The following is a 6817-nucleotide window of genomic DNA, read 5'->3' on the forward strand; positions in this document are numbered from 1 at the left end:
AGACCAGTACTTTCAGACGGATCATCAAATCAATAGTAGAATATTGGTTTATTTAGTATCCCAGCATATCCACACTTTTAATTTTGAATGACTTTTTGAACTAAATGTACTGCAGAGTCCATCTTTGGTGGCATCTTCCACAACTCTATGGATTATTTGATACCAATGTAATATTCACCCCCATTGATTTATTCGGTCTGCTTGCTGGTACAACTGATAAGGTATGAGAGACAAACCCAAAGCCCAAGCAAGATAGTAGAAGGGTTTTTTTCACTTCCCAGGCCTTTATATCACATCTCAGGAGAGAAAAATGATGGTGGAGATTCAATAACCACATTCTCTTCCTCTACCCATTACAGTTTTTGCTTCTGATTAACTCTCCAGCCCATAGTCTCCTTGCATAGTTTAACTGGATTAAAGCAAAACAGATGCGAGAAGATTGACTTTAGAACGAATTTCATGCAAGTTAAAATAAATGGAAAATTATAGCCCCAACTTGTAATGGAAAAGTGATACTCATCTTACAAATTATCACCCATCCACATACCTCTGCTCAGCCAAGATTTTTAACCTAACAACTGCACATGACTCAGTTACCAAATCCTCATTAACAGTATGTTTTGTCAAAACTCCCTGAGGTGGGGTTTGCCTGCCTCTTAGATTTGTACAAACCTCACCTCGTTTTCAGCAGAGGCAAACATTTATACACATTCAGGTCATTACCAGAAGTTGTGGGACTACTCACTGGATAATCCTTCTCTATCACAGCAAGCATAAGCTATTTGTCTTCATCTGTGGCTTGTGCTTCCCCATTTCATTTTCATTAAGGTGCTGCTTATTATTACAGTGCCAGCTCCTCTCGCTGCCTGTAACATCATCCAGTACTTTCCACTCATTATGTCTTTGAGCAAACACCATCATGCTTTGCCTGCTGCTGGTGTTGGCTCTCTGCTCTTCTTTTCACTTCAAAAGGAGCTTCTCTTTTACTTCATGATGCCACTTCAAATCCTTCCTTAAAGCTCTCCCTTTCCATGACATCTGGAGAATACTTCTCACACTTAGGCTATCGATGGGCAGAAACCAAGCACATAGACCATTATAATTTTATTATCTCTCTGTAGTCTCCTTTCTGTCTGTACCCCGTTCACAATATGTATCAGCAGATAACTGTAGAGTCCAGGTTTAGGATGGAGATTTTATAAGGAATAATAACATAAACAATAAATGAATTTTTGCAGCATGGGATGAAATACATGTCCATATACATTACTTCAGTTGCCACAATAATGGTTTTGCAAGAGATCTAAATAGATGCAGTTGCTCTGCTTGTGCCAGTACCTAATCTGTTTTAAGCACAATTACTGACAGCACACTGTTGCAGCAACAGCTCTGCATTTCCACTTGAAAATCTCAGTTTTAGCAATTCATGAACTGCATCTAAAAATATATCCTCATTTGAAAACTGGCGTTCACGCTATGGTCTAGAAGCCGTTCCTGTTTAAACCTATTTAGTTAGCTCAGCAGTATTATCTAAAAATACAAAAGATACCTTTGCTGTTCCAGAAGGCATTCTTCCTTTTTTCCATGTTCAGAACTGACTTTTTGATGACATTGTTCTGCACTTCAGTTTTCTCTAATATGAGCTTTAAAAAAAAAAAAAAAAATTCATTTACCATGTATCAGCTTTGTATTTCCTTGCTCTTTGACAGTCAGTGCTGAGTAGCAGTAGGAAGCCACTGGCTGTGGTCAAATAGATTAGAGAAAGACCTACAGAATGCCAAAAAGCATAGGGAAATGCCCAGTCCTTTGATATACTTTGGCAAATACATGCTGAAGACTATACGCCTAATTTACAGACTTACTGCAGAGCAAAATGGCATTGGCCTTCCAAGTTAAACAAGCACCCAGACAGGGGAAAGGTTTCCCAGTTGCTAACAGCACAATAAACAGGAGTCCTCTAGGACAATGTAAAACTCTTCCAGAGAAAGAGGGTCGCAAGTCAATGAGATCCTCTCCCAGTTCGTTTGTAATTCCTTCTTCAAGTTTATTACTCTTTTTCTCAACCCTGGGAAGGTCTTACAATGTGTAGGCATTTACTCCAGCCTGTGATGGGCTGTACAAACCTCAGAGTCGCTGAGCAAAGCTACACAGCTGTTAGTGTCTCCATCAACTCTTCCGCACTTTTCCTGCAAAATCTGTCAAATCACAGGGGAAGCGTTAAAAAGGAAAGACTCAGGCTGCCTGGCTTGGCTTAGATTTAGCACATGACCAGAGATTGCTAGATAGCAAAAGTTTCCACAGTTGGATACATTTGGCTTAGGACTAATGTGTTTGCATTGCTACCTGGAACCTGCTGAAGGTCTGAATGGGGATGTAGCACCTAGCAATATTTAGAAAGTGGGCATCTGCCCCCTGTAAACCTCATAAATTTAATCTCTGTTGAGGTTCATTCAGCAATTTATTCAAACTTTCCAAGCTGTGTGGTTACACAGGCCTAGAACAGGATAACCACTGTCCTCTTGTTGGCATAACTGTACAGAGATATGGAGCATTGCACACGATACAAACGTGTACGTTTGCAAAGAAGGCCAAATAATGCAGGCTTATGCTATCTTTAAGAATGTCAAGTGCATAATTTAATTAAGTTATTTGATTAATTTGAGCATCCCATGGCACAAAAATGCATTATGTACTTACGAATATGAGTGATGTAAAACTAAAGAAGCAGATGTAATGGGTCAAATTTCCAGACGAAACTCACTACAGCCCTTCGATTATTTTCCAATTATGTGTACAAGCAGAGCCCATCACAAATGCAGTTATGTGTGCAAACTGTTTGAGTGGAGGTCACACCAGCTTCTGCATAGAAAAATTCCCCTAGGGAGGCAGACTGCTCATCCCGATTATTCACTGGGCTACAGAAAGCCAAGCTTTTTAAACAACAGTTGTTAGCAATTTAATAATACATGAATATGACCCCAAGGTTAAAAACTAAAGCACAGAAAATAAAATCCAAAGGGAATAAGATAAGACTAATGGGCAAATCCAATGTCTTTGAATTTTTCTTATGTACATTAGCACAGTCATGCTTTGTTGACTTCAGCAAATTGCATTCCTGCTTCATGGTATTACTATCTTAACTCTAAAATATTCAATTAAGATTTTCGTGAATGGGATTCATTAGAAAAATATGATGGTATTCCCAAAGTATGATCCTGACTTCATTTTCTGCTTCTTTATCCTTTCACTTGCCAGCAAGAATTGGAAACACTGGATTCAGTTCCACTGACTCAGCTCTTTCTAGTAAAACATTCAGAATTGCAACTGGTTAGTCTTATTTATTAATTCTAGAATCAGTGTTTTTTGAGATGACTCCAGGAAAATTTCTCCTTTTATGAAATGTTCCTGTTTTGCTTCAATAAAAGATGTTTTGACTTCTAATATATAATTCTAAAAAGAGATAAGATTAATGAATTACTGCCATAAATTACTAAAAGTGTGAAATACTATTGGATAAAGGTTTTAATTTGTAGAGTAGGCTAAACTAATGTACCTCAGCTAATTTACCTATTTTTTATTTTTCAAGACCATTCTGCTGCCCAAAGAATAAACCAGTTCTGCTAATGTTTGCAAAAAGCAAATTCCATTGCTTTGTAATAAGGAAACATTACAAAACTGACACTACTGCTAAGACTTAAAGTACTAAAAATGTCAATAGCCGATGTAGGAATTAAGATAATTTTTAAAAAGGTGTAAACTGATATTGAATCAGAAGTTCAGTGGGTTAAAAATGCTACATGGTTAAGTCATCCTTTGGCCAGATCTCACCCAATTTAGAAAGGAGGCAATCAAATCACAGAAGTTAAAGGAACAAAGAAATATTTCTTATTAATCCTGTATTAGAGGACCAAATAAAATTAAATTGGTTTAATCGAAACCTTCTTATTCCTCTTTCATTCTCAGCACACAACAGTGAAATTGAAATAGTTGGTAGAGGATCTTTCTACCCATGTTGATTTTAGGCCCTAGTTACAGATATTAGTTGAAGTGGTAAAATCAATTTAGCTAGTCTTAAATAGTTCCTTAAATTTCAGATTCAGTGCTATTACACAATTGCAAAATTAAGCTTTGCGCTTTGTAGTCGTGCAGTCGATCCGATACATCTTGCAAGATGGAGAACCCACAACGGAGCATGCTGGGCTTTCAGCCTCCCTCACCACAGGCACCTCTTTGTCTTTCTCAGGTGTTTTACTTGATGAATCTTGTATTGTACTTGATGAAAAGTCTGCATGTTTCAGGCATTGCTGATTGATAAAGAGAGTATTCAGGTCCTTGTTTATGGGCAGAATAATTTCATAAAGGCCACTTAGAGATTGTCATTTTTCCTGAAGATAGAAAAGTAGTTAGAGAAAGTCCTGTTGAGGATGATTTCTATAGGATGGTCACTACTGCAATCATATGGTAAAAAAGACAAAGGAGGGAGTCTAGGGCTGCCTTTACAGAAAAAGGCCTCTTATTTTCAATGAATAGGTGATAGCCATATGATCTACTCTGGGCATTTATGCCTGGTTTGAGCCTTCACAAGCTCACAGATATAGCTGCAAGCCTCATTGTTAAGTCTTTCATTCACCCCAAAAGCATCTTATGTTCCCTGAACGTACTGGAAATCAGCTGAACAAACCCACTATCAATAGCCTCATCACAGCACCAGGCATAAAAGCTAAGGGATTATATATGGAGCCTCGCTAATTTTTACACTCTGGGGTTTATACCCAATTAATAAGAAAGAACTAATAGCAAAGACCTGCTTTTACATTTTGTCAACGTAAGCTCCATGTAATATTAAATCATTAATGTATATGCCTAGGAAAAATTCTCATTTGAGCTATTTCTCCCACAGCCCGTTGTTATCATAGCTGTCAGTTTTCCAGTGCATTCTTTAGAAATGAAATTGCACATGGATTGACATCATAGTAGTTTAAGCATCAAAGAATCAGAGCCTATAGAATTTATATAGCTACAGTTTCCATAAAAGTTTCCATAAAAACGTTAAAATAACTGAGCCAATACTATCATAATGAGTTTCTTAAAAAAAGCATAATAAAATAAAATGTGTGCAGTGGCCTTCATTTAAAAATTAATGACAGATATCTCTCCCCATTTTGTTGACTGTTTGCATACCACTTTAATGCATTCAATGTATCAATATCACTGTATGAGAATAAGCACTACCAGAATGAGACGCCTCACTGGTATTATTATTCATTCCAGTCATTCTTTTCAGTCAACTACTTCAGTCCAAACTAAACCTTCAGCTTAAATCTGACACGTATCCATTTGTTTATTTATTTCAGCTAAGACAGGACCACAGTACAAGTAATTGCAAACCATTTTCTTCAGTATATTCCAGGTATTCAATCTGGATTTCTTTCTGAGAGACATAGACAAACTACTTCAAGACTGTCAATACCTCTGACACAAACTTTCTGTATCATTCAGTGAGTTAATCAGCTTCCTCTGGATTTTCTCCAGAAATTGTATTTAGCAATGAAGGGAAAAAAGCAACTCAAGCTACAAGCTCACAATATTCTGTAGCTTTGTCTACTCCATCTGTTATAGGGTGAGATCGTTTTTGTCTCTAGGAGCTATCAAAGGAAACTTTATGACTAGATTAAAGACAAGGAGGGCTAGTAAGGCATGTGGGACAAAAGAGAGGCATTTATTAAGGCTTTTAAGGGTCAATGCAGAGCAATTAGGTTTTTGGCTCTGAACCTGTAGAAAACTATAGAGGGAGCCTAGAAAGATTAGCTTGAATGGCTAAAGTTACCTTTTTGGAATACCTCACAGATGCCAGTCTCTTAGGTGGCTAAATTTAGATGAGGTAAATCCCATTCTCAGTATGGTGTCAGTTCAGTGGTGCACTTAATCATGAGCTATTTTAGAGCAACTGTCTCCCACTGATGAAAATTAGAGAAGAATACGATTTTTTTGTGGATCAGGGTTATGAATAAGTATAATTGAGGATAATTTTGAAATGTACATTCTTAAAAAATTATGTCAACATTTAGAAGGTTCATTAAAGAATAAATATTTTTGGTAGATTTAAAGAAAAGAAAAAAAAACAAGCAGCAAGGTAATAGCCGTTTTTTAGATTATTGATCCTTTGAGATACTTGTGGTCTTATGGGGAAATGACTGTGAATCCCTAAGATTTTTGGAATAAAGTCTGAAAGCTCAGGTTTTGTGCTCTTAATGTCTCCTTTGCTATTTTTTAGGATACATTAATCATGAAACATTTCTGTAAATGGGAACTGTAATCCAGATCTTTATGCAAAGTGGAATCTGTCTATCCACAATTTCCAGAGTTTTGTCTTTTATGGGAAGACTGAATCCATGTTGTTCTATCTTTTTCAAAATATGTAGCAGAGATATTGTATCTTGAGACTAAATCTCTCACAATAAATATACTTAAAAGTTTATCATTCTGTTTTCCCATGCCACTGCTTTACATTTCTCTGTAAGAAAGAGCAGATTGAGAGGAGAAAAATGCCAGTACTTGAGAGATGGTTGTTTACACAAATTCCCTTCTCCACTGTATCAATTACAGAGAAAAGTGAGATATCGGTGTTCTGTGCTGTCATACTTCTTATTGAGCCATGTATTCAAATTCATTGCAAGAACATTGAATTTTGAGCTTTCATATTTGCTAGCTTAGCAGAAATGGCAGGTTTTCTTTCTTTCTTTCCATCTTTTTATCCAATATTTCTCATACTAGTTTTGTATTTCTTTTGCCTCCTTCTGTTTCCCAGTGTTCTGGA

This window comes from Platalea leucorodia (genome assembly GCF_965183815.1).
Source record: "Platalea leucorodia genome assembly, chromosome: 3".
NCBI classification, from domain to species: domain Eukaryota; kingdom Metazoa; phylum Chordata; class Aves; order Pelecaniformes; family Threskiornithidae; genus Platalea; species Platalea leucorodia.